The 26,879-nt window shown below is 46.0% G+C and overlaps 1 long non-coding RNA gene across 12 annotated transcripts in view; it reads right to left on the reverse strand.

The window, feature by feature from the left end:
* Nucleotides 1-214: 214 nt before the first annotated feature.
* Nucleotides 215-26,879, reverse strand: part of LOC124524294 (uncharacterized) — a 232,621-nt gene continuing 205,956 nt past the window's right edge. For 4 of the 12 annotated variants that reach the window (XR_006965211.1, XR_006965195.1, XR_006965204.1 and 1 more), the window contains exons 10-11: nucleotides 25,024-25,217; nucleotides 21,657-22,040 (exon numbers count right to left, since the gene is read on the reverse strand). This is a non-coding gene — a long non-coding RNA (uncharacterized LOC124524294). Of the gene's footprint in view, nucleotides 996-21,656; nucleotides 22,041-25,023; nucleotides 25,218-26,879 lie in introns of those variants that run through there. The other 8 variants (XR_006965212.1, XR_006965190.1, XR_006965203.1 and 5 more) reach the window with 4 other exon arrangements.

The raw sequence follows: 26,879 nt of genomic DNA on the forward strand, positions 1-26,879 counted from the left end.
CTCTGCCAAATTTCTCCCATCTCCGGCCCAGTGAAAGTTCTCTGCCTTTAAGGGTTTGTGCGATTCGATTGGGCTCACTTGGATCACCCAGGATAATCTATATTAAAGTTTGTAATCTTAGGGTGCCTGGCTGGCTCAGCCGGTTAAGCGTGCAACTCTTGATTTCGGCCCATGTTGTGGGATTGAGCCCTCCTGGGATCAAGCCCTGCTGGGATCGAACCCTGTGTCAGGCTCTGTGCTAGGCACAGGACCTGCTTAAGATTCTCTCTTTCCCTCCCTTCTGCCCCTCCGCTGTTTTCACTCCCACTTTCACTCTTGAAAGAAAGGAAGATAGGAAGGAAGGAAGGATGGAAGGAAGAAAGAAAGAAAGTTACATGGGCAAAGTCCCTCTTGCCATGGGACATAATGTATTCACACATTCCAGGGATTAGGATGTGAACATTTTGGAGGGCCCATTATTTGATCTACCAAAAAATATACATGCATTTTTATATCCTGAAAAGCAGGATTGCAGCCAGCGCCCTGGTGTGGTCTGCACTGTGGCACTGCAATCTGACTAACTGAGCAAAATGTAACTGATGGTGTATTAGTTATCTACTGTTGCATAGCAAATTACCCCAGAAGTTCGCAGTTTAAAACAACAAATCACCTTTATGCCACAACTTCAGTGTGTCAAAAATCAGGTGCGGCTCAGCTGAGTGCTTCTACCCCAAAGTCTCTCGTGAGGCTGCAGTCAAGCTGCTTGTGACGGCTACAGTTTTATCTGAAGGCTCAACTGGGGAAGGGTTAAGGATCCACTTCCAAGTATATTCACATGTTGGCAGGAATCAGAAGACTCAAGTCCGAATTCACCCAGGTATTACTGGCAGAACGCTGCTCCTCACCTCATGGGTCTCTCCATAGGCTGCCTGAGTGTCCCCCCAACATGACAGTTGGGGATCTGAAAGATAGCCTGGGCTGGAGGGCAACGGAGAGGGGGCATACCAAGAGAGAGCCTGCAATGGAAGCCAAATTTTTTTTTTTTTTACCATCTTAACCATTTCTACATGTGTAGTTTGATAGTGTTGAATATATTCACATTGTGCATCAGATCTCCAGAACTTTTCCATCTTGCAAAACCAGCACTCTCTCCTCGCTGAACGACTCCCCATTTCCCTCTACTCCTGCCAACCACTATTCTACTTTCTGTCTACGAATTTGACTTCTCTAGGTGCCTCACCTTGGTGGAACCATATGGTATTTGTCCTTTGGTGACTGGGTCATTTCACTAAGTATACTGCCTTCCAGTTCATCCATGTTGTAGTATGTAATAGGATGTCCTTCTTTTTTAAGACTGAATAATATCCCATCATACGCATTATACCACATTTTCTTTATCCATTCATTTGTCAGTGGGCATTTGAGTTGTTTTCACCCCTTTGCTATTGTGAAGAGTGCTGTTGTGAACATGGGTATACAAATATCTCTTCAAGATCCTTCAAGACCCAAGTTTTTTTGGGTATAGACTCAACAGTTGGATTGCTGGATCAGATGGTACTTCTATTTTTAAAAAAAAATTTTTTTAATGTATATTTATTTTTGAGACAGAGACAGAGTGAGGTGGGGAGGGGCAGAGAGAGAAGGAGACACAGAATCCGAAGCAGGCTCCAGGCTCTGAGCTGTCAACACAGAGCCTGACGTGGGGCTCAAACTCATGAACTTCGAGATCATGACTTGAGCCGCAGTTGGACGCTTAATCGACTGAGCCACCCAGGTGCCCTGGTAATTCTATTTTTAATTTGTGAGGACCCTCCATACCGTGTTTGGCTGCACGTGTTCAATTTCTCCACATCCTCACCATCACATGTTATTTTCCATTGTTTCGTTTTGTTTTGTTTTATGGTGGCCATCCTAATAGGTGTGAGGTGATATCTCACTGTGGTTTGGATTTGCATTTCCCTACTGATGAGTGACACTGAGTATCTTTCACACAGTATTGGCCATTTGTGTACATTCTTTGGGTGGAAGCCACAATCTTTTAAAAACCTAATATTGAAAGTACTATGCATCACTTCCATTGTATTCTGTTCATTAGAAGGGAGTCAATGAGCCCCGTCCACACTCAAGAGGAGCAGAATACTAGGAGGCAGGGATCACAAGGATAATCCTAGGGGCTGCCAACCTCAGATGGAGTGTCAAGAGTCTGTGCAGAAGGACGACTCAGGCCTTCAGTGTACCAAGGAGCTTTTCCTAAACTTCCCTTGTGTTAAGAATCACTTGAAGCATTTATTAAAATCAGATTCTTAGGATCTTCCCTAGAGGTGCTAACTCAGTGGATCTGAGGGAGGATCTTAGATCTTGGGAATCTGCTTTTTTAAACACTGCCCAGGTTTTTGTCTTTGTTACTTTTTTCCTTTTTCCTTTCTTTTTTTTTTTTTAAGACTTTATTTTTTAAGTAATCTCTACACCCAACGTGGGGCTTGAACTCACAGCCCCGAGATCAAGAGCTGTGTGCTCTATTCACTGAGCCAGCCAGGCACCCTCGTTTCTCTTTTTAAAGATATAATTCACATGCCATAAAATCCACCCTTTTAAAGTATACCATTCACGATTTTTAATATATTCGCACAGTTGTGCAACCATCACCACTTTCTGAGAACATTTCATCACCCCTTAAAGAAACTCCCATCCATCAGCACTCACTCTGCATTCCTCTCTCCCTCTGAACCCCTGACAACCACTGATCAACTTTCTGTCTCCATGGATTGGCCTATTCTGGACATTTCATATTAATGGAATTGTATACTACGTGGCCTCTTATATCTGACTTCTTTTACTTAGGATAATGTTTTCAAGGCTCATCCACTGTGGCAGCAAATATCAGTATTTCACTTCTTTTTATGGCTGAGTATTATTGCATTGCATGGCTACATCACATTTTATCCATTCATTTGTTGATGGACTGAGGAGATGCTTATCATAAAGGAAGCCTGAGAAAGGCTGGAAACTAAGTTTTACAGGGAGATCGAAAGTAGTTCAGATGCCTTAGGAGCTTGTAAAAATGCAGGTTTCTGGGCCCAACCCAAATCTCCTTATTACAATTAGGGACAGGCCCAGGAATCTGTATTTTTTCTTAAGTAAGCTTTAGGCCCAACGTGGGGTTTGAACTCACAACCCCAAGATCAGGAGTCACACGCTCCACTGTCTGAGCCAGCCAGGCACCCCAGAACCTGTATTTAAATAAGCATCCCAGAAAGATTCTTTTGCACAGTGAAACTCAGACTTAGAGGAGAAGTGAGGTGAGGTAGGTAGCAGGAAAAGAAGACAATTGTTCTAAGAACTTTATTCCCAAGCAGCACCTTTTTAACCATTAAAAAAAAAAAATTTTTTTTTAACGTGTATTTATTTTTGAGACAGAGAGAGACAGAGCATGAACAGGGGAGGAGCAGAGAGAGAGGGAGACACAGAATCTGAAACAGGCTCCAGGCTCTGAGCTGTCAGCACAGAGCCCGACACGGGGCTCGAACTCACGGACCGTGAGATCATGACCTGAGCCGAAGTTGGACGCTTAACCGACCAAGCCACCCAGGTGCCCCTAACCATTTTTTTAAAGGTAATGTGATAAGATGGCAATTCGACACTTAGCAATATGACTCTAACAAAAAGACCTGGGCAGAAGCCATATGAACACAGGATCTTGAGACATTTGCGGGAGGTAGTCAAAGATGACACTTCTTATTGTGGGTTTCCTATGTTTATCCCTCTGCAGACCCAGCCCTCTGGCCAGGCCCTGTCCCCAGACCAGCTTCTTCTGATAGTGGAATTTAACCAACTAGGTCTAATGTCATATGTTCATAAAGCAGAGAAGAACTAAAGAGCTTATCTTGTCCAATGGCTCACAAACACAGCTGATTTTCCAGTTTTAGGATTCTTTCAAAAATCCTGTTTTCCAAAAAACAAAAAAACAAAAAATCCTGTTTTCCAACACTGCCCACTGCCCCCCCACCCCATATACCCACACTCCAGAAGCTTCAACTGGTAGCTCTGGGGCCTTGAAATCTGTGGTTTTGCAAAGCTCTCCAGGTGAATCTGATGGTCAGCCAGATTCCATAACCACTGGTCCAACACCCTTGTTTTTCACAGCAGGAAACTGACCCAACATCAGACAACTTCAGGAAAGAACATTGCCTAGAACTTAGGTCTCCTAGATCCTCATCAGTATTCTTTGAAACCCATGTCGTCGAAATGTCAAATTGCTGGAGCAAAAACCATGGAATTTGGTTTTTGACACTGGGGCACAAGCCTGTACACAAATATGCTGTCAGGACTGAGGCCACTCCTGGGTGCTGTGTTGGCTGGCCCGTGTTAAATGGTAAGAGAATAAAGGATGAACCAAATTGTCATTACCAAGTTAATACTGCTTGGAATCAGCCATTAGTATTTCAATTTGGGGGGTAGCTCCCGGTGGTTTGACCATCATTAAGATTTAGGAATTACAAAATTTGGACTTTAGCCGTATCATAAATATGGATAAAATGCTCGCTCACATTTATTTCCCGTAAACCTGGAAATAACAACTTTCCAGCTCAGTGGTTCTCCAATCTCACTGTGTATGAGAATCACCTGGGAGTGTTTAAAAATGTCCTATTGCCCAGCCCTGACTGTCCAGAGCTCAAGAAATAGAATCAAGGGCCAAGCCCGGTCATTCATTCATTCATTCGTTCATTTACTTACTTATATTTTTTCAGGCTTGTGTATTTCTGAAATGAAGCTCCTAACTAAAGCTCCCCCAAGTTATTCTGATGCATAGCCAGGGCTCACACCCACTCTTCTTGTAGCCACGTAAGTGTCTAATAAAATGAGAATAATTAGAAAACTTTTAAGTTTCCCGTTATATTCTGAGAAACATTTTCACCCTGAACGGGCTCGTGAAGGATCACATTCCGGGATCCCTGAGAATTCTAATCAGTAACATTTGTGCCCTGCTTTATAATTTACTAAGCACTTTCACACACATGTCGCCACCCGGTTATGATTATTTATTAAGTGTCTATCATGCCTTTTCTGCTAGAAGTTCAAGGTGGTGGATTCTCCTGCCCATTCTTAAAAGAATTCCATTGATGAGGCTTTTCTTTTTAGAATTTTAAATAAGGCAGAGGAAAAAAATGTCAGAAAACGGGGCAGAAATCTCACTGGAAAATTGTGCTTTATGTAATGACACCAGGACTCCTTGCACATTATATTCGGAGATTGGGCTAAATTCAGCCTCAGAGGGTCACAGACCCTCGGGGTTGAAGTAATGATGAGAAAGGAAATGGGGAAAATGTGAGTTCTAAACCAGAGCTTTTCAGATTCTAAACTGCATGTGAATCACCTGGGATCTTGTTAAAATGCAGATTCTGTTTCGCCTGGTCTCCTATGGATTTGAGATTGCGCATTTTTAACAAGCTTCCAGGTAACACCAATGCTGCTGGTCTGCAGATTACATATTGAATGTAAAGAGTCTAGAATTAGGGACAGGCAGAGGGAAAGAGGTCGGGAGATTTGTCCCCCAGCCCTATTCCCCCAGGTTCTGCAACAAATTTAGATTTCTCATTCAGAAAATGGGGCCCGGGGATTGGTCTAGATCAGAGATAAATAAATACTTATCCCTTATGACCACTCTCCCAGATGTCATGGAAAGACAGAAGATCCTGGAGACAGAATGGGCATGATTTGTAGTCCTACAGCCCAGAAAATGCAGGTGTTATCTTCAAGAAGCATGTAGTTAATTTAAGTTGTCAAGTATTGCAAACCATGACCCCCATGACTCTTTCGCACGAATGTGATTGTCAAAGCAATTGGGTTCAGAGTTCGTCCAGGTATGGTTAAGTTTTGATGGGGAAAGAAGTGGCCGTAGTGAGAAAGCCTGATGTACCAAAAGCCCCTTTGAAGAGAAAGACACAAAAAGGGAGGGAAGGAGTCCAGCAGGAGATCGGCAGGGGAGCCACAGGGAACACACTTAACCCTCTCCCTAGTGTCCTGGCCCTTGTATTATCATCTGGAGCCTTGATCTTCCTAGGATTTCTACTTCATCTCCTAAACCTGGACTCCTACCATGGAAGGGACCTCTCTGGCCCATCCCAAGCAGAAGAACAAAGACCCCTACGGGAGAGCCTGCCCACATTCTCCATTAGAACCCTGGAGGTTCAGGGGCGCCTGGGTGGCTTGGTTGGTTGAGTGTCCGACTTCGGCTCAGGTCATGATCTCACACTCCGCGAGTTCGAGCCCCGCGTCGGGCTCTGTGCTGACAGCTCAGAGCCTGGAGCCTGTTTCAGATTCTGTGTCTCCCTCTCTCTGTGACCCTCCCCCGTTCATGCTCTGTCTCTCTCTGTCTCAAAAATAAATAAAAACGTTTAAAAAAAATTAAAAAAAAAAAAAAAGAACCCTGGAGGTTCAGTTGGTTAAGTGACTTTGGCCCAGGTCATGATCTCACGGTTCTTGAGTTCGAGCCCCGCGTTGGGCTCTGTGCTGACACCTTGGAGCCTGGAGCCTGTTTCGGATTCTGTGTCTCCCTCTCCTTCTGCCCTTGCCCTGCTCAGCTCTGTCTCTCTCTCTCTCTCTCTCAAAAATAAAAATAAACATTAAAACAAATTAAAATAGAACCCAGTATCCTTTCCAACCTTGATTAGTCCTGTCTAGTGCTGGGAGTGTGCTCCTAGGACTCCTGGATGGACCTCTCTGCCACACTGCCTGGAGTTAGGCTATAGCATCTCCTAATCTCACAGGGAGATGATTTTTATATCAATTGAATAGAGACACTATTCAGTGTGCAGCCGTCCATGGGCAGAATTTATCAATGCTCTCCTCATGCAAATACCTTGGGGATTACATGGCTGGCACTGCTTTTAGACTTTCAAGGTTAAGGAAGATATTCCCAGTGGGAAGAATATATATGCTTCAGAGACAGACAATATGCCAAAGCACTGCCCTAGCCACTTTAACTTTTACCTCACTTAAGCACTGCAACACTGCAAATTTAATGTTGTTGTTCCCACTTCACAGATGAGGAAACTGAGGTTCACAGAGGTCCACAAAACTCCCGCAGCTCACAGAGCTGAAAAGTAGATGACCTGCCATCTGATTCCTGGTTCATCAGACTGCAAGCCTGGGGCTCATAACCCCTCACCTCACTGCCTCCTAGACACTGGACTTGAAGGGAAAAATCTTTGGAAGCTGAGAATGAGTGAGAATGATGAGGTAGAGTCAATTTCCTTCTGTCTTCCTAATTTGGAACAAAACAGGTGCCCAGGGCATTGGAACACTTCTTACAGTTCGTGGAAGAAAGGATGTGGCTCTTCTGTTTCCAGGTGCTGGCAACCTCATTTTAGAGGTCCTGAGTTACAAACAGATGACATAGAGAGGGTGCCTGGGACTTTGACTACCCCCTTGAGTCGGGTCTAGGTCCTTGTACATAAAAGGAGGGATGCCCTTAGCAACTATCTTGTGCATACCCCCAAACTCTGCAATCAATTCAAACATGTTTTGAGTACTACAACCTGCCAGACAGTGAGACAGGCACCGAGAGGTAGATGCGGGTGAGCAAGGCCGATGAGCCCCCCTCTGTGGGGCTGGCCTTCTGGCTGGAGGAGGGGCGGGGCAGACGGTCACAAATAAGACACTTCATGTGTAAGGAAAATAACGAAAGGGGACGTCGCCCTGTCCTGGGGCCTGAGGGACCCCATCTCCCAGCAGCAGCCCCATTGGACTGAATTAAACTTAATCAACCCTCCCTTGCCTACGGGAGCTTGAACCAAACTAGAAGGCAGGCCACTTTTGTCACTTGCAGTCATGGCTGCTCTGCGTCTCACTTGCAGAACCACTGTCTACGAAGTTGTAATAAATTCCCTACCAACTTGGCTAGCTGCTGATGTGCCAAGCGCTCTCTTGGGCCCGGCAGAGAAGGGCCAGCACGTACACACGTGCGCACACGAGCACACACCCACGCACATGCACACACACACACCGCCTGCTGCACTCATTACTTTCCCATTCCACGTCCTTCCTCCTCTCGGGTGAAGCCCGAGGATGGGATTTCTTTCACAGCTTGCCCTGGAGATGCCGTTAATGCAATGTATTTTAAAACCATTTCCTTTGTTCTTAGGGGAACACACTAAGATATTAACAGTGGTAGATACGGGTGGGTGGAATTATGGGGGGGGATGCCTTTTCTTCTTCCTTTTTTTTAAGTTATTTTTATTTTGTAGTGTTTTCACAATGGGCATGAATCACCTGTGTAATAAGTTTTCTTAAAGAAAGAAAGAGGACATCTCTTACACTACAATTGCTTTCTAATTCGCCTAGAATTTGCCCTGGAAGACAATGAGGCACGTGGCATGTTTCAGGCTTGTTGGCACTGTGTGGTGTGATAGCAAGGACCCTGGACTAGGCACTACAATGCGCAAGTTCAATTCCCAGCCTTCCAGAACTTTCTCACTTTGAGACACTGGGCAAGTCATTTAACCTCTCCGAGCCTTCATTTCCTCATTTGCGCCATGGAGCAGTAATAGCTCCCAGAAGATGAAATTGATCCAGTAATGTCAAGTGGGATCATCATTATTATTATTCATGTAACTGAAAATCAGCCAATTTCACACTCACATAGAAAGAAGAGAAAAGCCATGATTCTGGGAAGTGTAGCCTGGTCAGTCTCAGCTGGTATCAGGGTGGGGGCAGTGGGAGGATGGGAGCCAGCACCGGATGGTCTCCTGTGAGTCTCATGGACCCGTATTCATGCCTTTGGATGGTCCTCTCCCCCAGGGAGTACAGCTGACCCGTGCAACCAGTAAGACATTGCAGAAGCGACAGCATGTGACTCTGAGGCTGGCTCATAAAAGGTATTATGATTCTGCCTTACTCCCTCTTGGACCACTCATTCGGAGGGAAACGGGAAACTAGCTGTCGTGGCATGATGACACTCAAGTGGGGTCGTTGGGGCAAGGAAATGAGGCCTCCTATAAACTGCCATGTGCCATCTTGCCAGCCACATGAGCGGGCCATCTTGGAAACAGAGGCTCTCAGCCCCGCCGACATCTTGACTGTAACTTCTTGAGCAACCCCGGACCACAACCACCCAGCTAAGCCACTCCCTATTTCCTGACCCACAGAAACTGTGTGAGAGAATAAAAGTTGACTGTTACTTAATACTATTAAATTGTGGGGAGATCTGTGACGCAGCCACAGACGATCAAGCCTTCAGCGGGCAGCTACGTAGGAAGGCTAGGGACCTGCACGCATGGCTTCAGGAGGAGTAATTCATTCCGAGCCCACTTAACTTCCTTCCATGATGAAGTGACCCCGTGTGTGGATAGAGGGGGTGTGGGCAGTAAGTGTATCTCTCTGGTCTCAGGAGGGCTTTTAATTTGATACCACATGCCACTCTCATCAACACGCAGGGAGGCAGGGTCTTAGTGGTGGTTCATTGATTTGGCCTCAGGAGAATGGATGCAAGAACTAATTCAAGACTTGAGCGAGGGAAAGGAATATACTAATAGCAATACAAATATCAGTAATAATAGTAATACTGTTGACTACTACTCATTTTAACACTGCTGATACTTGTCATCAAGACACCTCCCCATTGGAGAGCCCAGGTTCTTCAGAATTCAGTAATTATACTTTCCTTTGATAAACAAACTAGTTTCAGCCCCCACTGCAGTGCTTTGACAAGTCTCCTTCAGAAACTCCACAGATTTCCAGAAAGGTCTGCCTTGTCTGATCAGTGGGGGCTGCAGCCTTGGTCTGTACTGCTCCCTAGTCCTTCTCCATCACCCTCTGCTCTTGAGGCTCTATCCCTGGTCTCCCGCTCTGTACCTGCTGGACCAGCTCACTTCCTCCATGCCTCAAAGCCTTATGAACACAAGGTGGGGTCCTAAAAGTTTGTGGATAATGAGAGGGATATTACAGCCCGGCACAGGGGATTGATTAAAATGGAATCTACAGCAGCTTGGTCCATGAGCTTCTTGGTGATGGCCGCGACAGGGGTTCCCGTCGCTCTGTGCACACCCTTGCTGACTGCTGCTTTCCTGAGCCACGTCCATTTTTCTCTGGACCCCCTCAATCTCCCTTCCTCCCATTCCCAGCCACCCCTCGCTTCCTTCTCACAGGCTTGTCGCGCCCACCTCCAAAAAAACCTGTCACCTGTTCTGCAGACAAGCTTCCTCTGTGTGATGTTTTCCCACCAGGGTGGTACAGACATGGTTAAACACCCGGGCTGTGACGCAGGACAGGTGGCCCCTGCTGGACTCCCAGTTCTGCATTTTCCCTTCAAATCCTTCCTATCCCTGTTTTACGGGTGACAAAACTGACTTCCAGGGGGATTAGGTTTTGTGCAAGGACCAGGGTGAATAAAAAAGATCTGGGACAATTCCCAGGCCTCTTCCAGGCAGAGGGAGAACTAGGTTGGAGATCGTTAGTTGAGGGCACCTGCAAAAGCTAAATTGAGGCTGCCTGAAGCTTAGGAGGAAGGAAATGTATGTAGAGTTAGTTCCTAGAGGGCTTATAAATAGGACCATTGCTCATGAGTCCTGAAAAGTCCCAGGGCCAGCCTTCCCGAGGAGAGGGAAGGGGGCGGGGTCACATGCCCTCCTGAGGTCATTTCTAGCTTAATGATTCAGGCGGCAAAATCCCAGTGTGGGTTTGGCTCTCCTGAATGTACTTTCATTTTGCATTATGATTTGCCACTCGAGTTGATGAGAACCAAATTGATGTCATTTCCCTCCCAATAAGCTCTTGACCAGAAAACATCTATTTCTCCATCTAACAGGGATTTTTTTTCCCCCACCCAGTTTCTACAAAATCATGTTGCCTTAATATTTGCCTTCTTTTTTAAAGATAGCATTTGTCAGGGCTTCTCATCTGGTTATAAAAGTGATGTGTGTTCACTGCAAAAGAATCTGTAAGGCATAGCACGCTAAACGAAAAAAATAAAAATTATACATACTGTCACACCCATAGACAAACATTAAAAACTGTAGTATGTTTTATGTTTTCTTCCAGTCTTTTCCTCGTGGGTAGGATAATTTTCTTCACCCTAATTGGATCAAATGCCTTTAAAAAAATTTTTTTTAAGTTTTTATTTATTTGTTTTGAGAGAGACGGAGACAGCGCAAGCAGGGGAGGGGCACAGAGAAAGGGAGAGAGAGAATCCCAAGCAGGCTCCACACTGTCAGTGCACAGGCTGGCACGGGGCTCAAGCTCACGAAACCAGGAGATCATAACCTGAGCAGAAACAAGAGTCAGATGCTTACCCGACTGAGCCACACAGGCACCCTTGGATCGACTGCCTTTTTTCAAGACTTCTATTAAAAGTGGGGAAGGGGGGCACCTGGGTGGTTCAGTTGGTTAAGCGTGTGACTTCGGCTCAGGTCATGATCTCGCGGTTTATGGGTTCAAGCCCCGCGTCGGGCTCTGCACTGACAGCTCAGAGCCTGGAGCCTGCTTCGGATTCTGCGTCTCCCTCTCTCTCTGCCCCTCCCCTGCTCGCACTCTGTGTCTCTCTCACTCAAAAATAAAAATAAAACATTAAACAAATTAAAAATAAAAATAAATAAGCTTTAAAAAAAAGTAGGGGAGGGAAGGATTATACGTTCTGGCTTTAGGGGAAAATGAGTGTTAATAAATAGCTTACATTTATTAAGTACTGACAATGATCCAGGCACTTTATATGCATTGCCTTAATGCATGTAAGTACTTTATATGAATTGCCTAACTGAATCCTCACAACAATCCACTGAGGAAGATGCTAATACCGTGCCCACGTTACAGATGAGGAAACTAAGGCTCCAAGAACCTTGAGTAACGTGCCCAAGAATAGCTAGTTCATGGCGCGGCTGGGATGGTAGATTTTTTTGCCTCTACAGCCTGGGAATATTAACCTTTATAGTACATAGAGAGTTTAATCTCTTTTTTAGCAATAACTGCCACAACCGGAAAGGCCATAATGGAAATACTGGCGTGCTTCTTGTTTAACTGGGAATATTTTAATGGAACCACAATACATTGATGGAACAAAGAGCATGCTCCCTGCTGACCTTTCATCACACTTTGCTCTTAAACCGTAGAGGGAGAAAGGAGATCCAAGGGAAAGGTCAGAAGTTTATTAGCTAGTGCTGCTACAAGCTTACACAGGCTTTCCTATAAGCTGTTGCTATTTTAGTATTTGATGGCTGTCTAACATGTCCCTGGGCACGGGGGCAGCTGACACATGCCAGGGCTCAGTGCACATGCTGTGAAGTGACTGCTCATTCTTGCTAATGGCCATCCATTGAGCACCGACTGGGTTTCTCTCAGGCACAGTGCTAGGCATGGACTCCAAATGGCGATCTGTAAAACCAGCCACCGTAGGTGCAGCCAAAGTGGTGAAGTGGTATTATAATTATCACCACCCTGCCACCTATCCCCCCCCCCCCGCCCCCAGTCAGGAAATGAAACACTGTTTCAAAATAATAGCTCAAAATGTTATATTGGTTAAATAGCATATCTGTTAGGGTGCTTTGATTGCAAGCAACAGAAACTGACTCTGGCTGGTCTAGGCAAAAGAGAGGATATCTTGGAAGCATAGCGGAGAGTGCACTAGAGCAAAGGGAAGGCTAAAGACTCAGGCGTGGAGCCATCAGGCACCCAGCATCTCCAGAAGGTTCTTGGCAGCAGAAAGTGCTCAAAAATCTCACCCAGCTGCCTTGGCTGGAAAGAGAACACTCCAACTGTTCTCTGTTTTGGGCCTGAATCCATGATTCAGATTTCAGAGCCGGAGCCCTCATTGGGCTCACTGGCAGTCACGTGCCGGGGAGGGACGGGCACCTGGCTAACCATTCCGTCAGACAAAAATGGAGAGCTATTAGCAGAAGACAGGCTAGAGGCTGGGCAGCTGACAAACAATGAATATCCTTGAATTTCTTGAGAATGAGGAGGGTCAGCTACAGAGGCTATGGTAACACCTATTTAAAAAACAAAAAAAACAAAAGCCTTTTCTATCCATTTCTCTCACATGCTGAAGCTGCTCTAATCTCTCCAGTTACGTGCAGACCTCCCAGATATCCAGCCCCGTGTACCCTTGCCGGGCGAAATGCGATCTGAACACCAGCAGCAACTTCGTCACCCGGGAGCATGTTAGAAATGCAGAGTCTCAGATCTACTGAATCAGAATTTGCAAGATTTTAGATCAGAATTTTAGATCAGAATTTAGCAAGATCCCCAGGTGGTTCTGATGCAGGCTAAGATTGGGACGCACTCTTACATGCATTTTCCTCTCCCTCTCCCCCTCTTCTTTCTTTATTATAGATCAACCTAATTTCTCACCAACCTAAAACAATACCACCTCTTCGGCAAGAGGGACGACGTGGGCTGTCAACTACAAGCTTGCCTCTGATAGAGTGACAGAGACGAAATGAGAACATATGCATGCTAATAATTTTTGTCCTGTAAACAAAAGGACCAAACAGACACAGTCTGTGACCTTGGAGTGCACGTGTTCTAGAGGGAGGAGCTGGCCAGGCAGTCCAAACAGATACTGAGGGCTTCCAAAGGCCATGGCACGGTTCTCAGGGCTGAGCTGGCTTCGGCACAGCCTGATCTAGTGAGGATCCCGGGGACAAAGGGACAGAATGGGAACTTAAGTTTTACTGGGCTGGACAGATACATTGGAGGTCCGGCGGTACTTTGCGTGCCCTCCCAAATGCCACGCTGAGATATAAAACTGTGGCTGGCTTGTCTTCTACTCAAAGAGAGCGAACGGGGAGTGGGTCCCAAAGAATCACAGGGTGGGGCGTGCACGGGCCTCTAAAATGTTGTTCTGAATGTTGAGTTTGAAAAGCTCTGGAGTTCAGGTACTGCTTTGTGGCCTCTCATCATGCTGGTCTTCACACCATGCAAATAAAACAGGCACGAGATTTCCCCCAAAGTTAGCAATCTCCTGTGAGTCATTTCGCAGGAACTTGGTGGCAGCCACTTGGCTGAAAGCAGCTGTGAGAAGGAATGTCCAGGCGGAGTGGCCGCAGCCACGGGTGTGGTTGTGAGTGTGGCTGGAGCCTGGAGACAGGCTGTGGGTGTGGTCACAAACAGGGGCGTGGCAGTGGGCGTGTCCGGGCCGGGGCAGGCTGTGGGCGTGGCTATCGGGCTCAAGGGGTTAACCCCGGGAGACCCTGCTGGCTGGCCTCATCTCAGGAACCGCAGGGACTTGAAAAACTGTGCTCTTGGTCCCCCAGAGCAGGTAGAACTCTAGGCAGAATCAAAGTAGAACTGAGCTAAGGATGGACACAGGCCCTGAGTGGGGGGGGGGGGGGGGGGGCGGGCAGCAAAAGATCAGAGAAGAGGTCCCAGTCACATACCTTGGTGCTTTCTGGGTCCTCTGGTGAGAGTGGGGTTTGGCATGCAAATGACCTGAAACCACCCGGACTCCTTTCTACAGGATATGTGCATTCAGGAAGCCCAAGCTGACAATGTCTGTGGCAGAGAGCCTGATGTTAAGGTTGCCCCTCCCGTGCATGGGGCAGCAGTATTGTGCACCAGGATCCTAAGCCCCCTCTCATCATCCAGGTCCCTCAGGATGCATGAAGAGACCTACACTATCCCACCCTCTTTTTCATCTTCTGTCTTCTTCAGGTCTCCCAGCCCACGGGGTAATCTTGTCCCCTTCACCAGGAAGAAATAGCACCCGTTTCCCCTCTCCCCCTATTGCCACTCCCTCCCCGCCATCCCTCCATCCTCCCCCCACCACTGTGGCGCACCGACCCTGTGAGCTGTCACCCGACCAGGGTTTCCCCTCCACCCCGCAAACAACAAAGCTAGTAATTCCGTTTAGGCTCAGCTAGAACACGCTATGGTGGCGTCCAATGAGTTAATGGTTGCAAAAGCTTTAGAAAAAGACACTCTCCTGCTCCTAGAGAGTATGATTTACATTTCTTTGACATTCTCCACTTTCAAAAGCCACTTGCAAATGCCAGTACTTCTAAGTTTTATTTCTGATACTTGTACCTATAAGGAAAGGCACCTCTCATAAGAAAAAAAAAATCCCTTTAAACCATGGCACTTTACGAAGGAAGAAGAGAAAATGCAAAGAGTAATAGTGATGAAATAAACAAGCAAATTGGTTTGTGAAGTAGCCCCGGCCACAAGTTCACATCTTTCTAGGAGCTCCTCCGACACCGATGGTTAAGGTTTACTGAGTACTTGCCGCCAGAAACTCTTCTAAGCACTGTACCTATGTTATCTCAGGTGATACTTGTAGTAAATCCAAGCCAGTGCTCCTCAAAGGGGAGTTATATTGCTTTCCCCCTCAACCCTTAGACATATTTGGCAATGTGTAGATACACTTTTGCCTGTCACAACTTTAGGGGAGGGTGTTGTTACTGGCATCTAGTGGGTCACACATCCCATGATGCTCAGGACAGCCCCACCACAAAGAATGAACTGGCCCAAAATGTCAATAGTGCTGAGGCTGAAAACCCCTGCTGTAAGAGAGAGGGGAATCATCATTCAACCCATTTTACAGATGAGGAAACAAGTACAGAGAGGTACTTCCAGATACTTAGGTTTATGATCAAACATAATTGGCAAAATGAATGCAAACAAGGGATTGAGAAAAAGTTTGCCAATATTTGAGATGAACTAAGAGAGGGAGGAAATGGGAAATCGTTCGCTTTGCACCTGTCCTGTGATTTTCTTTGTCGGGGTGATGTGCATCCACGGATCCCACTGAACTGATTCGCTGAAATCGTTCACACGCAGGTTGAGCTGCCCAAGAAGACACTTTGGGTGAGGGAAGGGACTGCTTTCCAAACTCACTGCTCGCTTCCCTCGTTACTATCAGACTGTTTTCCAGGTTCACAGCTGCACTTCTCATTCTCTTCTCAATCTGCAGCCTCTACTTTCACCTTGTTAGGTCCATTTGTGATAGCTCAGGGCAGAGGTGATGGAGAGAGGCATCTGCCCTCCTGATCCGGCGCATTCTCACACTAGACAGCCTGCATCTACCTGGGGATTGTGGTGGACAGGGTAGGTGGCCAGCTGTCTCCAGGTCTCTCCTGGGTAAAACCTCAGAATCATCGCAAATGTTAGCTGATGGCCTATCAAGGAACAAGGCCAAATGGAACTAAAAAGAGGGTAAGAGCCTTCCATACGGAGTATGATGAAAAAATGCTCATGATATTTGCAGTGCAAAAGCCAGGTCGGGGGCACCTGGCTGGCTCAGTCAGTAGAGCACACTGCTCTTGATCTTGGGGTCATGAGTTTGAGCCTTACACTGGGCACAGAACCTACTTAAAAAAATTAAAAAAAAAAGGCAAGTACAAAATTGAATGTACATTGATGACGACTTGTTAAAAAACTTTGCATTTTTGGATGTTCCACTTTCTAAATGAATACATATAACATTTATCAGAAATAAATAATAATTACTTTGACAAGAATTTTTTCAAAAATGTCCACGGAAAGGCATGAACAAAAATGTTCATGGCAGATTTTGTGTGTGATAACTAAAATGGAAACGAACCAAATGAAGGGTAGAAAGGCAAGATAAATTGAGGGCATTTTGCTACAACAGAATACGACATAGCAACGAAAAAGAACATCCACAGCTCCATGGATGAGTATCGGAGACGGGATGTTAAACAAAGGAAATCAGAACACAGGGAACACACGCTGTTGAATCTGATTTATAGGAAATTCAAAAATAGGCAAAACTTATCTGTGGTGATGACTATTGACGGGGAAGGGGCACAGGACAGTCTTGCAGGGACAGGTAGCTGGAAAGGAAGGTCTGTGTGCTCTCCCCTTTCTCACCCAGAACCACTGGGCTGGCTCTATATTTGCATAAGCCACTCAGCAAAACAAAAGCCCTGGAGGTGACAAGAATCTGCTCCCTTAGAAGGCAGTGTAGCCACAATTTATTCAAGCCTGCTGATAAATTCAGTGTATTCAAACTCAAGCCTAATGCTGCCTTGAGGTCTTACCCAACAACCCTAAACCCACATTACCCCCCCGCCCCCCACCACACACGCTGCCAGAGGAGTTCCTATCATTACAACTGTACTGGGGATCCTATTTCACCAACACTTTGCCTGTGTATTTTAGTTTCCCGCTTGAAACTATATTTTCTAGCCGCTTCCCAGTTCCAGGGCTGAGCCTGGAGTTTTAGTGCCCTAGGGAAAAAGAAAGATCAAAGAATAAAGAGACCATTGATCAGCATTAGTCTCCAAACTGAGGTTCTTGACCTCTGCAGAGAGACAATGGCCTTGAAAGCAGGCTTTTTGGTGGGGAAAAGGGATTTCTCAACCACACAGTTCCGCTCTAATAAAGCCAGGCTGAAGGTTCTAGAGAGGACTGCCTAGCCAGAGTGCTTCCACACATCCCAGGGGACTTGATCCCCACTGCTCTTGGAGCAGCCTGGTTAGGATCTTGGTGGTTCGGATTCCCGCCGCACCCGCCCCCCCCCAACCGGCTTAATCCTGCAAAACAGCCCGCTAGGGTACCAGGTCTCCTCCAGGTCACCCAGTGGGCCATACACATATTCTTTTCTAGAGGTGCTACCAGAGGAAAAAGGTAGACAGGTGCCACCCCAGATCACGGAGTTTTATCATTCCCAGATATGCCCCAGACCTATTCATGCCACTCTGGGAAGATGGCAGGCAGGAAAGGAAAAGCTGAAGGCCACCGATAAGGTCAGATGCCTCTAGGGAGAGGAGATTTAGAAACATCTAGAAAATAAGGGGGGGGGGTAAGTGTGTGAGAACATCAGGCTAAGTGCCTCACATCCCAGGGCAGGGTAGAAGGAAGTCTGCCACCGCTGGGGGACCTGCCTCTGGCTTAACGCCCTGTGTCCCTCAGCCCAGGAGCGATGGTGTGCAGGTGGTAGCAGGACGGTGTAGAGGAGTCTGAGGAAGATACCCTGGGCCCCTGGAGCCTGTTCGGGGCATGCAGGGGGCCCAGAATTTCCACGGTAATGGCAAAGCTGGCCTGTAATCGGGAGCAGCAAGCTGCCACAGGCAAAGAATGCGAAGCCAGGAGCACATAACCTGGACGCTGGGTGCTGGCCAGGGTCTGTCCTGGCCCACAGAACGCCTTTGTGCTAACTAGCAAAAGCCTCCTTCTTCTGACAGACACAGCCTTACGGGCTCATAGCTTGGTTAGCAAAGCAGTGGCTACATTTCAAACCCTTGGTGGGTGCGCTTGTGTAGGAGGGAAAGCCACGCCCATGAGAGATGGCTCTAGTTTCAGAACACTGCCACAAAAAGCTAGGCAGATAGCCCTTCAACCATCCCCCAGTCCAGGTATTCGCTCAGACCAACCATTCTAAAGGAAACCTTGTGAGGATCTTGGTTCCCAGTCCACTTCCTACCTATCCCCCATATGCCCAGGTTCTGTCTTAAATGGCGAGGAGGAGGGTTTCCAATCATGGGGATGGAAAGACAAGGCTCAGAACCCTGGCTGCATTCTCCCCCCTGCTCAGCCAGGTGCTGACAGAACAATCTCACAAACTGTTTAAATTATCTGGCATAGGGGTACCTGGGTGGCTCAGTAGGTTAAGCGTCCGACTTCAGCTCAGGTCATGATCTCCAGGTTCATGAGTTTGAGCCCTGCGTCAGGCTCTGTGCTGATGGCTCAGAGCCTGGGGCCTCTTTCAGATTCTGTGTCTCCCTCTCTCTCTCTGCCCTCCCCCGCTCACGCTCTGTCTCTCAAAAATAAATAAACGTTAAAAAAATTTTTTTTTATTAAAAAAATCCTATTTCGTCCCCTCACTATCTAGCTGGGTGGAGATATGCAAGGCAAAAGACCTATTACAGAAAGATAAAGAAGTTACATTTTCTTTGTACCTCCAAGCATCCGACAAGCAAATCTGTAACCATGCTAAACAATATTCTCGCTTTTGTTATCTTTCTGGGAGAGGCATTGGCGCCTCTCACAGATAGGGTGAATGGATGTTATAGTCTGCCCTAGAGCTATCTTGGATTTTGCTGATTCCCATGATCATTATTTTTTTTTTAATTTTTTTTTAACATTTATTTATTTTTGAGACAGAGAGAGAGCATGAACAGGGGAGGGTCAGAGAAAGAGGGAGACGCAGAATCTGAAACAGGCTCCAGGCTCTGAGCTGTCAGCACAGAGCCTGACACGGGGCTCAAACCCACGGACCGTGAGATCGTGACCTGAGCCGAAGTCGGACGCTTAACCAACTGAGCCACCCAGGCGCCCCCCCCCCCCCATGATCATTATTAATAGCACCCCCTTCACTCTCAGAAGTGTCTCAGTGCGGACTATAAACTATATGGTCACTTACTAATAAAGGCACAACACATGTCAGGCCTGGCTGATCTATCCTTCCTTCTTGTAGCCTAATGCCACATAAGAAGGACAGGCATGGTGACTGGGCTTGGAGAAAGGGAGATCCCTCCAGGCTGGAGAATCCAGGCAGGATGAATTTGACCTGAGCCTTGAGAGAGTGAATTTAGAGGGCAAAGGAGTAAGCCTTATACATAGACGGGTGAATGTATAAATTACCTACTGCTGCATCACGAATTACTATAAAACCTAGCAGCTTAAAACAAACGATGAATCTTAGCTCGCACAGTTCTGTGGATCAGGAATTTGAAAGTGACTTAGCTGGGTGGTTGTGGCTCAGGGTGTAGCCAAGATACAGGCTGGGGCTGTAGTCATGTGAAGGTTTGACTGGGGCTAGAAGATCAGCTTCCACGATGGTTCACTCATATGTCTGTGGGCTGGAGTTCCCCACCATGTGGCCCTCCCCCAGAGCAAGCGTTCCAAGAGAGAGCAAAGCAGAAACTGCAATGACTTCCGTGACTTTGCTTCGATGCCACGCTCCATCCTTTCTGCAGTATCTCATTGATTACCTAAGCCAGCCCTGTACAAACGTGTGACCACCAAGAGGTGAGGATCACTGAGGGTTAGCTCAGACTATGGCTGCGACACAGACTATGTGCTAAGTCACAGAGGCAGAAATAGGGAGCGTCTGCTCAGAACATTAGTGATGGGGCAGTTGTCCGGAACAGTTGCTGACTTCCCACTATATTCAACACCAAACAGCGCTCTCCAGCCAAAGTCCAGCAATCCAACCTTGGAGAGTATTGATCTCCCGACATGTGTGAGGAAATGGGAATTTGGATTCCCCTTCTCCATAGCTGAAATCTAGAGCAAAGCACTAAGAAACATTTTAGTTTTGTTAGAACGAGAACACACTCCACGTAAAGCACATTGTGGTCCTATACAGGAGTTGAAGATGACTGCTTTTTAAAAGTACACTCCTGGGGGGGGGGGTGAGGGGTGGGAGGGGAAGCCACATTGGAAAACAATCTTTGAAAATTCATTTTTCTTTTTATTTATGGACATTTTTCCCATTATAAAAAATGATGTAGTGCTTGTGTAATTTTTAAAAGATTAAAAAGCATGAAAAATATGCTCTGCACAGAGCTACAATCATTCTCCTCCGAAATATGTGACTCTCCTGAAATAAAGGAGAATGAGTTTCCAGGAGTCTGCACTGAGCAATGAAATGCAGCAAAGGGGGAATCCACCGTGGTTACTGGCTGCTGGCTCTGGCTAGGTCAGCATTTTAAGCAGGTTAAGGTAAGGCCTGGGCATTTGCGTTTTGGAGTTGCAATTGATTTTTGTTTTACTCTGTGATCCTAGAAATACTAGCCCTTTTCTAGATTTTTCTCCATTCTTAGCTAATGTGTGACATGTCTTATATCCTTGTTTTAAAATGCTTTACTACTTGAAATTGGCTTGGATGTCCTTTTAGAGAATAGTTTCTCCATGCTCAATGTTTATTTATTTAACAATTATTTTTTGGTAATTCCCTAGGGATATCATGATGCCATGGCAGACACAGCCCAGCAGCCCACATGGACCTTCCAACCTGGGGGGCAAGTAAGTGAAGGGAATACTGCCTTGTGATTTCATTTACAGAAGATGGGCCTGAAGGGAAAACCAGCTATCTGTAAATCTTATGGGGCGTGGGGGGGGGGGGTGTTAGAATTAACTGGAAGGAAGCCAGGATGGAGATATTAGATTAGCATATAAACACCATATAAGTCTAGCAAATAGCTACATAATCCCTGGCATCATTTACATCTTATGTGTCTCTATGGTTTCCCTCTGTTTTCCTTTCCTCTATTTCTATTGCAAACACATAATGAAACAATTTGAGTTATTAGGAATACATCATTCTGGAGGCTCCTGGGTGGTTCAGTTGGGTGAGCATCCGACTTCGGCTCAGGTCATGATCTTGAGGTTCATCAGTTCCAGCCCTGCCTTGGGCTCTGTGCTGACAGCTCGGAGCCTGGAGCCTGCATCTGATTCTGTGTGTGTCTCTCTCTCTCTGTCCCTCCCCCACTCCCACTCTGTCTCTCTTTCTCTTTCTCGCTCAAAAATAAAGAAACACTAAGAAAAAAATGTTGGGGGTCGCCTGGGTGGCTCAGTTGGTTAAGCGTCTGACTCAGTTTTGGCTCAGGTCATGACCTCATGGTTTCATGAGTTCAAGCCACGTATCTGGCTCTGTGCTGACAGTGGGAAGACTGCTTGGGATTCTCTCTCTGTCTCTGCCCCTCCCCTACTCATGCTATCTCTGTCTCTCTCAAAAAAATACATAAACTTAAGAAAATGTTTTGAAAACAATTTTTTTAAATAATAAAAGAATACATCATTCTGCATGGTAAAAAACAACCCGCACATGTCCTGGGTGCTTACTGTGTGCCAGGCACAGAGCTGATGGCCTCACTTACATTATCTCAAGTAAGTCACACAACAACCCTAGCTGTGGGGTAAGTTCTGTTTTTATTCCCATTTCACAGATGGGGAAACTGCCACCTCTGCAAGGTCAGCACACACTTTCAAAGTCACCTTGTTACTAAGTGGCAGAATAGGGATTCAAACCCTCAGGGGCCAGAAATTCTTATCCCCCACAGTGTTGGTGCCAGTTCTAACTTTTGGCTTCAGTTGCTTCGGGAGTCTGTCTTGACATCACCCAGAAAAGAACTTTAGTCGTAGCTCCTATGAACTGAAACGGCAAACTGAAAAAGAGGAAAGAAAACAGCTTGAAACCTGTTTCAGACCCTGCATGAGGCGAGGAACAGAGTCAGCGGAAATGAGAAGCCAGCTGGATTCAGCGACTCTTCAAGTAAGGGGGGCCATGTGAACTAACTTAATTGGATGATTATTTCAATTATCTAATTAAGAAAGATTACAGCTGAACAAAGACAGAGAGGGCCTCCAAGGTGATAAAAGAAAAAAAAAAAGTCGATTAGCTGGGTTGGCCCTTGGCAACCCTGGGAAGTGGAAGGGACTCCCCGTTGGACGCCATGGCCCTTGGGACAATTAGCCACAGAGAGCCCCTCCTTTCTTCCCCCATTCCTCCCCAGCTGAGAGCTGTCTTCCACTTTACTGCCTGAGACTCAAGTGGTCAAGCAGCCGGCATTCTCCTCCCTTCCTTCTTTCTTCTTCCTTTTCCCTGCCTATTTGTTTTGTACTGGTTTAGTAAACAAAAACAGTATAGATTTCCCTGTATAGTTTAGGACAGAGGTTATAGTCTGGTTACTACTATCCATCCCCCAGTTCCGCTTCCCCATGTATGGCCCGCGCACTTAAAATAAATTAGGGGTGACTGGGTGGCTCAGTAGGTTGAGTGTCGAACTCTTGCTTTCAGCTTAGGTCGTGATCTTACGATTTGTGGGTCTGGGCCCTGTGTAGGGCTCTGCACTGGGAGCACGGAGCCTGCTTGGGATTCTGTCTCTCCCTCTCTCTCTGCCCCTCCCCCACTCGCATGCATGCATGCATGCACATGCACTCTCTCTCAAAATAAATAAACTTAAAAAAATTAAATTATTCATCAATATTTAGAAGTCGAGGATTTCACATAAAAGTCCAGATCTCTGGCTTTATTTGAACAAATCAGATCTGACAATACTGGGTCCACCTTCTCGGAGGCCAGGTTCAAAATATTTAACACAGTGTGTATGTGTTGGTGCTGTCTTATCAGAACAGACACCAGGCATAAGCCACCCAGATGCCATAACCATGAACACTGGTGGGAAGGTGGGGGGTCTGCCCTCTCAGACCAGCCATGTTCTCCAGCTCCCAGGGCCTCTTTCGGTCCTATTGTCTCCTTGACATTGAGATGAAGGTCACCTGCCATTTATCCTACCTGCTTGACCCACTTATAGTAAAGAGGGAAGAGACTCTTCCCTTAGCTTGACCTTTGTCTCTCAGTTATATCGTCAGCCTGGCCCAAGTTGGCTTGTTTTAGGGAGCCTGTGGCTTTTATTCTTTAATTTAACAAATATTGGTTGAAAGACTTCATTATGCAACACGATAGAGCAGAGAGAGCTATTAAGAACTAGGCCAGAGAGCCAACAGTTCTGGACTCAAATCCTGCCTCAATCATTTGCTAATTATGTAACCCTGCTTCATTTCCTGATTTTGAAAGGAAGAATTTAGAACTTGTCTAAATACCTGAATTTTCAAAACACCTGTTTCACTGCTACAGCTGTGAGCTTTACTGTGAGGACTAAATGGGAAGAAATAACAAAGGACCTAGCACGGTGCTAGGTAAGCACAAAATGGCAGCCAGTTTACGGGGAGAGCACTAGCTGTCATGATGGTGCATCTATGATATAATAGGCACTGTGCTGTGCACCCAAGTGTGTTATTTGTTTCAGTCCTCATGAGCTCCCTTCTAAGGTGAATAACATTATCTCCATCTTATGGAAGAGGACATTGTCCATCAGACATTGGATTCTCTCCTTCAGGACCCAAGCGTGGTGGGGAAAGAGAAGATGTGCACACAAAATACATAAGGTGGTTAAAAGATAAAAGTATCCTACCAAACAGCGGGCAGGGAGTGTAAATTCACCTAGCAGATGAGAAGAAAGATTACTTATTGCTGGGAAATAAATTATACTAGAATAGTGCTTCTCAAATTTTAATGTGTATACAAATTACCTGGAGATCTTGTGAAGAGAGAAAACAGATTCTGAGTGAAAGTCTAGAGAAGGGCCAAGATTTGGGGTTTCAAACAAGGCCCAAGATGATGCTTTCCTGCCGGTCCATGGACTACACTTTGAAAAACAAGTTAGTTGTGGCCAAGGTGCTGGTGACCAGTCATATTTCCCCATTTCTCTAGCCACAGTGAGCGGCTAAGACACAGGCATGGGGACCAAACTTGGCCAATTATAGTATTTCCTAGGAATATACGTGACTGTTGGGGGAGAGAAGTCCTGTGCTTCTCTTATGGTCATTAAGCTGGAATGAAGAAACCCTGGGTTGCCTCTGGCTGGGCTAACCCATACTGTATAGAGAAGTGTCTTTTTTTTTTTTTTTTTTTTTGAGAGAGAGAGAGAGAGCATGCACACATACACAAGCAGGGGAGGGACAGAGAGAGAGAGAGAGAGAGAGAGAGAGAGAGAGAGAGAGAGAGGCAGACAGAGGATCCAAAGCGGGCTCTGTGCTGACAGCAAAGAGCTCAATACAGGGCTTGCACTCATGAACTATGAGATCATGACCTGAGCCAAGGTTGGACACTTAACCAACTCAGGTGTCCTGAGAAAGTGTCTTTGTGGAGGGAGAGAATGATCCCATCAGAGTGAAGTCACAAAAGAGAAACCAACAGAGAGACAATGAGAAAAAGAATCCTGATGACATCATTTGACAACATGGCGTCTCTAAAGTTAGTCTCTGGTTTTCCCAAGTAAAGGACCAATAATTCTTTCTCTCTCTCTCTCTCTTTCTCTCTTTCTCTTTCTCTCTCTCTCTCTCTCTCTCTCTCTCTCCCTTTCTCACCAGTGAACTGGATTTTCATCACTTCCAACTCGAAAAGTCCTGGGTAAATATTAGTGTTAAATTAAATATTAGTATTAATTACTGTAGCATATTAGTTACCTAGTACAGCTTAACGATTACCCCAAAATGTAATAGCTTAGGGTAACAATAAACATGCAGCATCTCCCACAGTTTCTGTGAGACAGGAGTTGGAGAGAAGCTTGATTATGTGGTTCTGACCTGCCATCCATCTCCCATGAGGTTGCAGTTAAGATTTCCGCCCAGGCTAATGTCATCTGAAGGCTTGACTGGGACCAGAAGTCAACTTCCAAGGTGGCTCAATCATATGGCTGGCAAGTTGGTACTGGTTGTTGGTGACAGGCCCCAGTTCTTGCCCAGCAGACCTCCCCTTCAGTGTCCTTGAAACGTGGTGGCTGGACATAGACAGAAACAGAGAGAACCAGGAAAAATTATGTTCTTTTTATGACCCAACCTCAGGAATCACACAGTTTTTCACATTCTATTCATCAGAAGTGAGTCCCCATATGGCTGGTTAATTATAGAACCAGGATCTGGATTCTTGTTCTGGCTTTGCCACCAATAGACTGTGTGGCCCTGGGCAGGTCATTCCATGTCTCTGAGTCTTGGTTTCCTCATCTGGCAAATGAGGAGGCTGGATTTGACCCATTTAGTCTTAAAATCCTTCAGTGTCTCTACCAAAGACACAGAAGGCCATGTATATCCTAGCAGGAGCCTAATTATCTTTGTCTTCTGTTGGGCCTCCTATCTTTTGAAAAACAACTCTCGGACATAAAAAACCAAGACGTCTTTCAACTATGAATGTAACTTGCCTCATATCGCAAGCCCTGAACCTCATGAACCAGGACTTGTTTCAACTAGTCACCTTATTACACAAACGTGACCATGTAAGAGCCAGAGGAACATGTGAGTTTTAGCCAGGGCCATTGGGGAATAATTACCACCACACTGTTGCTTAATGAAGTCAAGCTTCAGGTGGTGGAGATTACAGGCCAGAATAAAGGATGAGCAGGCACATGACAACCCAGTTTGTGAAGTATTGGGAAGGAAGGGAGACCCTACTACCGTTAATAATAACAGTGATAATGATAATGCCTTTAATTGAGTGATTGTGGATGGCAGGAACTGTGCTAAACATGCCTTTTTATCTCTTTTTGCCCATAACAACTTCATGAAGAAGGAAATATTAGCACCATTTTATGGGTGAGGAAATACACATTAAGAAGAGTAGGATGAATTGTACAAATCCACATAGCTAATAAGGGGTGGAAATGGTATTAAACCTGGGCCCACTAGATTTATAAGACTGTGCCCTCTATCATTATCCTTAACTGCTTGTTTCTTGTGGGTGGCCAAATAGACTCTCAAAACCCAAAGAAAAGTCTTAAGAACAGGTCTGATTTTTTTGTTGTTGTTGCCATTTTCAATTTCTTTTTTATCATAAACTTTGGCTCTCTACATTTTAAAGGAAGATTAAAATCTAAGAGTTACTCATTAGTATAAAACAACCGTGAGGTCCCCCACAGTGTGATTCTGTATCTGACCAAGGTAATTAAATAGACTCAGCCTTAAGTCCATCTACTTAAAATATTCAATCAAGGGAAGCCTAAGGTGGTGCCATGAACCAGGTAGGTGATGCCAAAGTAGCAGGTGACTCTAGAAAGGAAAGTAGAATTAATCAGAAGAGTCAAGGCCAGACGGGTAGCCAGGATATTATAAAGAAGGGAGGCGTGGGGCCCCTGGGTGGCTCAGTCGGTTGGGTGGCCGACTCTTGATTTCAACTCAGGTCATGATCTCACGGTTCATGGCTTCCAGCCCCATGTCCGGCTTCGCTCTGTGCTGTCAGTGAGAAGCCTGCTTGGGATTCTCTCTCTCTCTCTCTCTCTCTCTCCCTCCCTCCCTCCCTCCCTCTCTGCTCCTCTCCCGCTCATGCACATTCTCTCCCTTGCCCTCTCAAAATAAACAAGTAAACTTAAAAAAAATAAAAAAGAAGGGAGGCACTTGAGGGGCCAATGTTGGCAAATATAAGGTCCTGGATCCAGACTCAGCTGAGGCGT

The sequence above is a fragment of the Lynx rufus genome, unplaced genomic scaffold, assembly GCF_022079265.1.
Source record: "Lynx rufus isolate CCGP_SWC_20201006 ecotype Redwood Valley unplaced genomic scaffold, mLynRuf1.p SCAF_4, whole genome shotgun sequence".
NCBI lineage: Eukaryota > Metazoa > Chordata > Mammalia > Carnivora > Felidae > Lynx > Lynx rufus.